The following is a 12,231-nucleotide window of genomic DNA, read 5'->3' as shown; positions in this document are numbered from 1 at the left end:
GGGTGGGGGGGTGGGGTGTTTCATCTTGAACCCTTTTCCCCCAGGTCACCCTTATCAAGTCCACACTCCCACTTCCTCCAACGGATCCTTAAAGGTCAAAGGTGAAGTCATTTAGTCAGGTTGAATTATTCATATTGAGTTGTATTGAGTCGATACTTATTAATAATAATAGCGCAATTGGGAAATCATATGTGCGCATGTAGAAATCCATATGTGTTAGATAGCGTAAATCAATAGAGTACTTGAAAGTGGTTGAAAAGAGGAGACTTGTTGAGCTGCACTATAATGCCAAAATCTTGAATTATATACTGTAGAGTCAAGCAGAGGAAGAAAGAAAGCCTGAGGAGTGTTTCTTGAAAGTGCTGTGCTTATGTTCGTCCCAGGGCATGTTTCTCTCCTTTCTCTCTACCCATCTACCTTTCCTGTCCTCAACTCGTCCTCTCCTCCATCCCTAAGTCCTTTTGGAATGATGTACATTTGTTCACCCTGTCACATCTTTGCCACTCTTCCCTCATCTATTCTCTCTGTTGTGTGTCCCCTTCTTCCCCTTCATCCCTCCCCACCCTTATTCTCACTCCCTCAACGACTTTAAATGACTACGGGGAAAGTTATTTGGAGTTCAGGTAGAGTTCAGAGGCAGACCCGGTAGCCTTCTCTCTATACCCCCCCCCCCCCCCCCACCCCCCATTCGCGTCTAAGCTGACATGTGAAAGTCTCCCCTGGCTTCTTCTTGACACGGGATCAGCCTCGGAGCTCAAAGCCGCCGGAATGGCAATCGTAATTCAGTCTCCTGTGGTTCGGACTTTGTGTTTGATCAAATGAGCCGAGGCGTCTGTGTTTGACATTGTGCTTACCACTATTGAATGGCACTTTTTTATTGTGCTTTGCAAGAGAAAGAACATCATCAGGAATGGTTTAAAAATGAAACTTTTTATTTATTAAGCAATGCGCCAACAACAAGGGCTAATATACAGTATGTATGCATAACGTGATCTGTTGCTCAGTAGAACAAAATGACAATGGGATAAGTCATGTGTGTAATTGAAGATCCTACATTTCAGCCTGTTATGAGGAGCTTCAGTGGCTTTTTGTCTCTGTTTGACGCAGCTCACCCTTGCCTCCTAGTGGCCAGGGAGGCAGTTGCACCTCTCAAACCGAGCCCTGCACTTGAAGATGAGAGTTGTATGTGTGTGTGTGTGTGTGTTTGCTATGGATACATCCGCGGTGTTTGCATGTGTCAGTGTGGGTGCTTTGCTGCCAAGGACCTGTCCGTCTAGTCCACAGGCGTCCTGTAATCTGCCTGACACGCGCGAGGCCCCCAGTGACTCTCTGTTATTAGGCCCATTAGACAGCCTGGGATGAGGCTGAATTTTCATTAGCTCAAGTGAATATGTGCGCATGCACGTGCGCTTGTGTGCGCTTGTGTGATGAGTATGTAATCTGTCTGACACCAGCCAGCCAAGAGGGAGAGACACTCGAGGGATGACGGATAATAACTCGGCATTCACAGGACAGAGAGAGCAACCCGGAGTGACTGGATGGCAGCAGTGTTTGATTTATTTTACAGTTGTTTGTTGGTAAATTACAGTATTGATGGTTAATATGTGGCTGTCACATCTAAAGTGTATCTATTGTGTTTGAGGACTCTGAACCCAGCACACTGATGACGAATGTAAAAAACTCGAACTGCAACCTAACTTTATTTGCTGCATTTCCTATTCAAGTCAGGCCTCTAATTCCACCACATTCTCTTCTCTCTCAGCCATATCGTCCCATTCCATACTCATTTGTTGCCCCTCTATCATATCACAGTGCATTTCCCAACCAATAAACGGAGGCACTCTTCTGTAGAAATGTATTTATCTTTCACATAAACTCCATTCCGGCTCCACTGGTCTCTCTCCAGTAGCTCTCCCTGGCACTTAATTTCTATTAATGGTTTTGCAACTGGCGCTCGAATCCAATCCACTGCTAGTCAGGGAGAGCAGGGGTGCGCACATGAGGAAATATGCATAGGCAATTATCCTCTGTAATGTGCATGGTCCGCACCACTAATGCATCTGTGCTCATTGTATGTTGCAGGAAACATTGTGAATCGGTGGCTGCGTACATGCATATATTAACAGAGGCTAACGAGGTTTGTGTGAAAAGTATGTACAGGAGTGTGATGTTAGTCAGGACACATTATTGTACCTACTGTAGCAGCTGTCTGGACATACAAACAGAAGTATTGGCATGTTTGCACACACACACACACAAACACACACACCTGGTATCTATCTGTGCAGCACAGCAGCAAACCAACTCGCGATTATGATCATCATCAGCATTGTCTGCTGAGTAGCTTGTAAAGCCTTGTCTTTTTCCGAGTGATAGCAACAGTGTTTCTCTTGCCAGGCTATTGTTCATGGAGAGTCCTCCAATATCTGCTCAGCTGTCAGCCGGTTATAGATTTAACACAGCTCACTAGGACAGTGACAGGAGGCCAATAACAGGCTCCTGGGCTTGTAAAGCCTCCATCTGCAGAGGAAACACAGAGCAAATAAACCCAGAGAAGCCGACAGACACGCACAACCCTATTAGAGCTGCTGTAATGACACTGTGGAGTGTGTCCACGCACACCAAGGTGTGTTAAAGTTTTATAGTGTGAGGTCAGTGATGAGGTGGGCTCAGATATGATGGGATGAGGCCTAATAGGGTGTTTTATAGATGCGGTGTGTGTGATTGTGTGTCTGTGTGCCATGATTGTCTTTGTGTGTGTTTGTGAGAACATGTGAATAAATATTTCTTTTTATACATACATGTCTGACCTGGTGTGTGGGTGTGGGTGTGTGTGTGTGTGTGTGTGTGTGTGTGTGTATGTTTGTTAGTTAGTTAGTATGTGTGTGTGTAAGTGTGTGTGTGTGTCCAGGTATTCTTCACATTGTATGTGTTTTATGTGTTTACACAGTCGGGTTGTGGGGACTCGCCTCCCTTATGGGGACAAAAAGAAAGTCCCCTTAATGTAAATCATTAATTTAAGAGTGAAGATTTGGTTTCAAGTTGAGGTTAGTTTAGGGCTAAGTTAAGGTTAGGATAAGGTTTGCAGTTATGGTTAAGGATAAGATTAAGTCTCTAGCAATGAGTGTCCTCTGAAGTGATGGAAACATGACTGTGTGTGTGTGTGTGTGTGTGTGTGTGTATATATATATATATATATGTGTGTGTGTGTGTGTCCTCGGCAGTACAGTATTATTTTGCTGCCATGCTGTCATGCTTATCAGCCGCCTTCAGATCTCTGCAGTTCACTTAAATGTTAAATGTTATGGATGGGAGCCGACCGCCTCTCTTTCTGAATATGCCCCGATACGAGACACACACACACACACAAACACACACACACATACACACACATATATACCAACCTCCTGACCCTGCCTGATATGAAGGTTTACCAGCCGTCTCTCCCTGGTGGAACTCATCTACCTTGAAACCTGAATTCCTGCCATGCTTTCCGCTTGATCAGCTTGTGTTTCTTTTACTAGACATCCATGGAGTCCTGTAAAACCTAAACACCTATCTCTTGTTTTTCACTCCAGTTCGCCCACAAGGACAGCGGACCGAGAGGAAACCGTCTATTGTGGCTGAGAGGCAATAGAGGCAAGTAGCCTTCTGCTGCGGCGAAAATGCAAGGACGCCGACAATAGACTTGTCCGTCAGACTCTGACAAGCAGAAGAAAGAAGAAGGCGCCTTTTGCTTTGTTGAGTGCATCGCGGCAATAATCAATGTAGCTCTGTAGAGAGAGTGATTAAACAGAGGCAAAGAAATGTGTGAGCAATGCCTTCCAAGGAGAGTCGAATAGATTGAAGCGGCCTTGCGAGGAAAAGTGGACTACATCTCGTTAATTATTTGAATTTTTTTATTTTTTTATTTATCTATGTACTGTACCGTGCACTTTTGTGCGTGTGTAGACATGTGTGTTAAAAGCATGGCCTGAGGGGAATGAAATTCTAGCCAGTGAGCTCCATCCCAGAGCTAAATTACACAAGCCAGCCATGATTTCATGCTTCACTACATTACTTCTCCTTTTTCCTCTGCTCTCTGAGCTCTCTCCCCTCCTCTCTCTGTCTCATTTACCTCTGCTTTAACCCCGCATGGATCTTATCTGGTTAAAGAGCAAAAAGAGGTGAACCACACAGCCATGCAGCATGAATATTTCATCTGTGTTTGGATTACCATTTTCTCTAAAGATTCATTGTTCTATGTATAATACATGCAGTATTGCACCTCTGCGCCTAGATCATAACCCTTGCCCTTCTAATCACAGACGAGGCATGCCTTCACCTAGCCAGCAGTGTGTGTGTGTGTGTGTGTGTGTGTGTGTGTGTATCAATATGTGTGAATGAGTGAGGAGGGTGGTTTCTGTGTAGGTGGATGTGTGTGTGTGTGTGTGTGTGTGTGTGTGTGTGTGTGTAAGGAGCGAGGGGTTAGAGTGAGGCTAAGACCGGCTCATCTTTACACACACACTAACACACACACACACACACACACACAAACACACACACTGCTCCACCCTCAGGCTGGATTAGATGATGAGGTGGGAGAGAGAGTGAGATTGAAAAAGAGAGAAAAATGTGTGTTGGTAGGAGGGAAAGAGAGAGCGAATAACAGATTAAGAGTGAAATTCAAGTCTTTTTGGCTGCTGGCTCGGCTCCAGCTTTAAGTTGCGGCTGTAATATTCTTTCAAATGATCTACCTCCTTTTTGGATATACTGTAGTGTAGTGCGTGCGCGTGTGTGCATGTGCGTGCGGGCATGTGTGTGTGTGCGTGTGAGATTCGCCGGCCCACACCATTTGCCTGTCAGATGAGCTCGCTTTTCCCTTCATCTCCTCCCATCTTTCTATCGCTAAATGAGCACTGAATAGAGAAGCAGGCAAGGCTGTAGAGATTTGAATGGCTCACTTGGTGGGTGTTTGATGGAAAAAATGGGTGCACAAGCTATTCTGACCTAAACCGCCTGTATCTCTTCATAGCCATTGAAATGGGCTCTTTTAAATGTATAGTTTCTCCCAAATTACCATACAAGTAATTCAAAACAGTGAGCCACAGGCAGGCAGTGAATATATCAAGAGCATTTGACCTGAGTATATCTGAAAAAAATCTCAATGCATTTACCCTTAGCACAATCACTGTCTATGTGTGTGTGTGAGTGTGTGTGTGTGTAAAGGTGTGTGTGTGTGTGATTTGACTGTGTTACGTGAAGCCAGGCGTCTTAACAGATTTAACCAAAAGCTCATCAAAGAGAAAATTATTCCTATTTACTCCATATGCAGGAATAATCAGAGTTGTCTTGGTCACATGCATGCACACACACACACACACACACACACACTTTGGGTGTGATCAAGGCTGTGATCCCACATCACATCCTCACGTAGAACACTTTTTTTACTATGAATTCTGCAGAGATTCAGTGAGATCCATACTTGCCCACATTAGTCGCACATATGGATTTAACGTGAATGTGATTCGCTGCCTCCTGTGACAGAAATAAACCGCAGCCTCAGAGGCTTCACACTCTCATTTATCAAGCTTGCAAATGAGACTGAACTGCCACGATTGTCACGTAATTTTGACACAAACAGCAACTTTTTAATTTGGAGTTTTTCCACTGTCCTCAATTAGAACAATTTATCTGTTTTGTCAAAGCAAAAAAGAAGGAGAAAAAAAAGTGAATCAGAAACAGAGAAAGCAATAATATTGTCAGAACCAAAGCATTTACCTTTTTCTTTTTCTTTTTTTTTTTGCTCATCAAATACTGATGAAGGCTCCAGAAGATGAAAGTTCTTACTTTGAATTAGACTCCCCTCTTTGAGCTGATTCTTGTTTGTTTGTGATGGCGAAAAGCTCCCAGCATTTGTAATCAAGCCCCTCGGGACCGCCTGTCTTGGTTTGGCTCCTCAAAACTGCCGTGAGCATCTCATTGTGTTTATGTTTTTGCTCTTGTTCTTCTTCTTTCGTCTTTGTGCACATCACCAAGAATTTCAGGCTGGGCTTTGACTGCAGTGTTCAGAATCCTCTCGGTGTATACGGATAAAATGCACTATAAGAAAAAAAAAACAACTTACGACATGCTGAGAGCTGTTGTCGTGCAGTTGAAACTAAGTCATAAAAGACAAGCAACCCACATGGGAAATATCCATTTAAAGCGGTGGAATTGTGGTTCTCTAGTGGTTTTTGAGTACACCTTCAAGTTTGTTGATCTTCATCTCTCTTTGCTGCAGTCATCTCATATGTCAGCACAGCAAAAATCAATAGAAAGAGGGCCGTTTATGAAGGATAATATCCTGTTTTTGAGTGTTCATTTGTGAAAGGAGGATTATTTTTAGGTGCATAATACAATTCTCTGGTTTTGTAGTGTTGGCAGTGGCAGTAAAGCAACCATTAGATACATTGCTACCAATTGCAGAGTCGCAGCAGAGGCCAGTATCTCTTTCTGCCAACCTGTGTTTGGTTTTCATCACCCTCCTCTTCCTGTCAGACCCTATGTTCATCTGTTTCCCCTCCTGTTCCATTTGGATAGACTCTAGCTGCAGGTGTTAGCGCTTCCTTTTACGTCCAAACACAACAACACCAGTGTCCTTGTTCTCATCCTTTTGAGTTGTTTTTGGAGGGGGAGCTCTCCCCCGTTTCTTCTTTTCCTCCACAGCCAAGTGTGGGAACTTGGAGCACAAGGCCCATCGAGGCTGGGTTCAACTTTGTACACACTCAGATGGGAAAGTGATGTCCTGCTGATCGATTCATTAAACACCTTTTCTTCAATTTAAGGTTAAGAAGATTTTTACAGTTAGAAAAGCCAAACACTTGCTGTAATAATGTGACATTTGTACCACATGCAGAAAATGTCATCTTCATTTCACAGGGATCATGTTTCCCCACTGAGACATAGCAAGCACAATCCCCTGGTTTTCCACTGTGATCTAAGTGTGAACCACAGCCTGAACTGTCTCACGCTAGTTGGGCTTATGGGATGATTTAATAATGCTGTCCCATTTAATAATGAGATACCAGCCATTTTATATCTAGATGATTACATCTCTCTCTGGTTAAATTGCACCATTTTGGTTGTTACATTGATTAGCTGTCAGTACAGGCCGTAACTTAGAAGAAACAGTCTGAAATTTGCTTATTTGCTTTCTTGTTGTGAGAAGATCGATAGCACTCTCATGTCTTTATGTTAAAAGCACAAAGTTGGAGCCACGAGGCGATTAGCTTAGCTTAGCTTAGGGTAAAGACTGAAAGCAGGGGGAAGCAGCTAGCTTGGCTCACTAATTAACACATTGTATCTCATTTATTGCTTTGGTACACAATCTGAAGTGCAAAAACAACATTTGGTGGTTTTACAAGGAGTTAGGTGCTGTTGGTGAACAAGCGGTGGGAGCAGTGACTTCCTGGATTCGTGAGGTAACAATCAGACAAAAATTACAGTTCTGCTTTCAGTGGGAGTTATGCAATGTGACTTTTGCAAATTAAATGAATTAAACGAATTAAACGAACAAGATACAACATGATAATTAGCAAGCTACAGGCATCAGGCATCGTCTAATTAAAGTCTTGGAAAGAAACTGGAAAAAAGTGACATTTCCAAACTGTTCCCTTAAGCTCACATTTGAATTAATTTCTCTCATTGCTAATTGCTAAATTGAGTATGAATAAACCTCCATATGTGTGACAAGCCAGTCATAAACATTTTATAATCAGGTGAACCCTAATTTAGCAATATGAGCTTTCAGCAGTATCCGCACCTTTTTAGCTCTTATAGACAAGATCTGGGTTCATTTCACACTTACACACTTTACAGTGTTTATATCAGATCGTGTTCCAGTTTTAGCTTGCTTTGATGTGCCTTGTACTCACAAACTCAAATATTCACTAAAACCATATTTTAATTATGCATCCAAATGAAAGGACAAATCTTTTCTAATAGCATTACTTTAAACCTCTTCTCACTAGATATTAGAGGATCTATTCATAACTCAGGACTTAGACTTAGAAATGACACTCTAATAAAGTTATACAGTATATCTGTAGATACCTGAATGTATTAGCTCCCAATGACAGTTTTATGTACATACCTTCCTCTGTATTTGACATATTGAACAGTATTTTGCTGCATTACATTCATCATAACGTAAGCTTATCTCATATCTCATCAAGTGTTTACCTCATGAAGTGATAATAGTTGTAATACATATCCGTCTGCAATTACACTCACACACACATACACACATATACACACAGCTTCACACACTCAATACTTCACCCTGTCTGCCACGACTGGTGCGGTCTATTAATCAGTGTAAGCTGACAGCTATGGCTAATGCTCCCCTTTTATTTAACCGTGCTTCATAATTTACCACGGGTTTAGATCATATACGGCATATGTTGTGCTGTTTGTAGGGCTCTTTAATTGTGATGTGTATTTTCCACCTCTAGCTGTACAATGCTGTCATTTTTACGACAGTTTGAGGTGTTTAGTAACAACGCATAACTTCTTCGTTTTGCATATTTGACATAAACGGTGAGAAGATAACACGCTGAGCCAGGAAAATGTGCTATAAGGAATTATTTATTCAGCTTTACTTCTTTCTTAAAGATTGAAGCTAAATCTTACCTGAAAGATGGCAAATACAATACTCATGTAAATTTATCCAATATCAATATAAGTGATTTGCCACAACATCTGCGCATAGACATGTTAACAACTTTGACAGTCACACTACATAATTGGCAGTCCAGGACTTGCTTAGTTATTCAGCGATAATGAGAATAACTCTCTCTCTCTCTCCCTCTCTCTCTCTCTTTTACACACACAAACACTCGCACACAGCCATATCTTGCAGATGTTCTACCATGTTCAATGTTTCCACCATCAGTTCTGCCCATTGTGCAGACTGGGACGTGTGCCAGTCCACCAGTAAGGATTTGAGTAAACATCAGCGGAACCGTCACCGGTAAGATAAATCGGACTTGAGGGAAAGTACAATGCAAGTTTTACTCCAGAGCCATGAACTTAAATCGACCTCTCTGCGGGCTTGGATCTATCATCTTAACTGAGGCGATCCGGAGATGACAGCCCTGCACATCTATCATGAGAAGTGCTCAGCCCTGACACACATATAACCTGCACAGAGTCACACTCAATAGAACAGAACAGAGGCTCAAATTTGATGAACACGGCGGTCCAACTTTTCCTCACTCTTTCAGGAAATAAATCAAACCTGCGTGACTTTGTGCTGACTTTCATAATCATGCGTGCCTCAAACACATATATGGAAATAAGCTGTTCCTTTGTAGTGCCCTCTGTTAAACTTCACTTTACATTTTAATACTTCTCCCCATTCTAGCAGCTCTATTTCTTTGTTGAATCCCCTCTGTTCTGGCTGCTGTATCCCTCCATACAGAAAGGTTAAACACACCTAAGCAGAGGCAATGTGACTGATGCCGGGGCTGTTTCTAAATGTTAATGACACCCTCCGGGCAGAGCGCTGTACACCGCAGTATCCTACTGTAGAGTTATAGCGTGGCGGTTATGCTATAGTGGCTCCATCTGTGCACGCACACATCTGAATGTGTGTGCGGGCTCAGGCGCACCCACACACACACAAACACACACATACACACACCAGGGACGGCCCGCTGTACAGCTGGCTCACAGCCAGGAGTCCTTCCACTGAGTGGTCAGAGGGAGAAATCAATCAAACATGGCTTGTCAGGCCCCTAAATCCATTATGGCAGAGAGAGTGGTGAGGCTTGAGTAAACAGGGATGACAAGGAGAGACAATTAGCAAGAATTCAGGCTGTTGTTAGAGGCAAGCTTGGGGATTTGGTAGTCCTGCATGGCCTAGTTTGGCCCACCTCGGCTTTGCTCCGTCAACAGGCTTGGCTCGCAACTTTATTGCTGGTAATTCACTAGCCCTCAGTGTTTTATGCCCTCTCTCTTTACAGCCTAAGCAGGCCAAATCCATTTAAATAAACACCGATGCTGCAGAATGATGGCTGAGGTGTTTAAAGCCATCGATGCAGGACTAGCACATACACTGCATCACAGCTGGGGCCATTACGCCATTTCAGGCCAATATACTGTAAGCCTGCACATATTAGATCAGACACTGGAGATCTCACTGAGACTGAGAGCCTCTTTGAATTTATATACTGTACAGCGGCAGGGGTACATGACTGCAGCGCACATGGGTTAAAAAACTGCACACACAGAGACGTTATTTGTTCGAAATCATTCCCCCAAACTGCAAAATTAGTGTTAGATTTGCCGTAGGAGAGGAACTGATTTAGAAAGAATGTGCAGAGAGCTCTGTGCGAGTAAGTGTGCGGCCATTACTCATACGTAAACTCATTACATTGGTCTAATAGCTCTGTCTCATGACTCTGGCTGTGCCTGCCTATATGGAAAGAACATTAGTGTGGCCTATGTATGGAACACAGCATTGGAGTTCATTCATTCTTCTCTATGGTATGGATCAGACAGATAATTAACTGCAGAGACATGAAGTCATTGTTCAGTTGGAGATATGGACCCGGTCTAATAAGAGCTCGCACTGTGGAGTGGAGGAGAGAGAAAGGGTGAAATAACATGAAAGGGTCTTCTTATGTCTGGTGAATGACCTGCACTGTCTCTTTGCAGGGTATGTCACATCCTGCACTCCCTTGTACTCTACACTGCGTTCATTTTTAAAAGTCCCCATTAACTCAAAAGTGTGTTTTGCTTATTGTGACTTCACTTGAGTGTTTGAATTGATGTATTTGCAGAGTTTGACACCAGAAGGTTGCTTTCACATTGATCTGCTGAAAGGGGAAATTTCTCTGTGCTCAGCTTCAATCTCAGTTGAACACATGGACATACCAGCAGGATCCTGTGAACTCACAAGTAGATTAGAAGCCAATCATGGTCCAGAGTGCACCTTGTACAAGTGTGATGTGGAAACTTGAAACCTTCAACTTGCAAAAACGGAGAATATATTTGATGTAGAGTAAACATTGTGTTTATCCTTGAGGCTGAACAAATGTTGCTCATGAAGTATTTGCAAAGCTGATCTTTTGAATGCTTTAAATCATTCATTGTTTACACCCCTGTTTTCTATTGAACATGGATGTATTAGAAGAGTTGGACACTGGACCAAAATGGCATCCATTCAGTCCAGTAAGAATTGCTCATTTCTATCTTCCAGGTTTCCTTCCACATTGTGCAGACCACTAAATATGCACAGTAGTGTTTCTCTGGCTTGCCCTACTTGCGACTTACTTATCAGCCCACAGACTTTACATTGTGGTGACAATACGGATTTTTAAATGACTTTTCTGGGCTTGAGGAAAGTTTTACAAATAAAACCTCCATGGATCAAAAACTTAGAAAAGAAAGAGTCATAATTGACCTTATTTGCAGTTTGAGGTGTCCTGTCAACAGTTTTCCAGACGTCGCATTTGCAATAGTGGTCTATGGAGAAAATGCTTTTTGGGCCGCAGAGGGATATTTCACTGCAATACTGTAAGAAAAAAATTCGTAACACTTCTTATAGGACTGAATGGACGCCATTTTTGATCTGGTATTCAGCTCTTATCCATGTCGTAAAGCTTGCAGTCTTCTTATTCACTGCCTTCTGCCACAGCTTCTTTGTGCATTACAGCCACCAAGTGTACATCAGTCGGAGAGAGACTGTGTATTGCACTATATGCATACTCATGATCCGCCATTTTGAGCATGTATAATAAAGCAAAGCAGGGGCTCACTTCTCAAAACATGCTCCACAGCACTACTAGTGGTCAAAAACACCCCAGAGTAACTTTAAACTTTTTGAAATGAAAATATTTGAATGATCTCAGACAAATATTTTTTTAAAGCATACAGTATTACTTTAATACATCTTATGTTAGTTTGGGACATGTCTGAGGTTTGTGTGCTTCATGTTTCTGTTTTAGTCTCTACTTGGAATATTAAAAAAGAGTCCACATACTGAATACCATATCTAAATGTACAGTATTAGATAGTTAGTTAGTTTTTTATTGAAACTTAAACATTTGGTCCGACCGTGTATCAAATATTTGATGCTCCATATGTCGAAACTGCAGTCTAATAAAACTTAAAACAAAAATAATCTCTCGACTGTGAAAACAAGTGGAAGCTATAATAGCAGTGAAATAAGTGAGTACAAGATGACTTGAGGAGAGGTTGTGT

The sequence above is a fragment of the Scomber japonicus genome, chromosome 15 (assembly GCF_027409825.1).
Source record: "Scomber japonicus isolate fScoJap1 chromosome 15, fScoJap1.pri, whole genome shotgun sequence".
Taxonomy (NCBI): Eukaryota; Metazoa; Chordata; class Actinopteri; order Scombriformes; family Scombridae; genus Scomber; species Scomber japonicus.
This window is presented reverse-complemented; position numbering follows the sequence as displayed.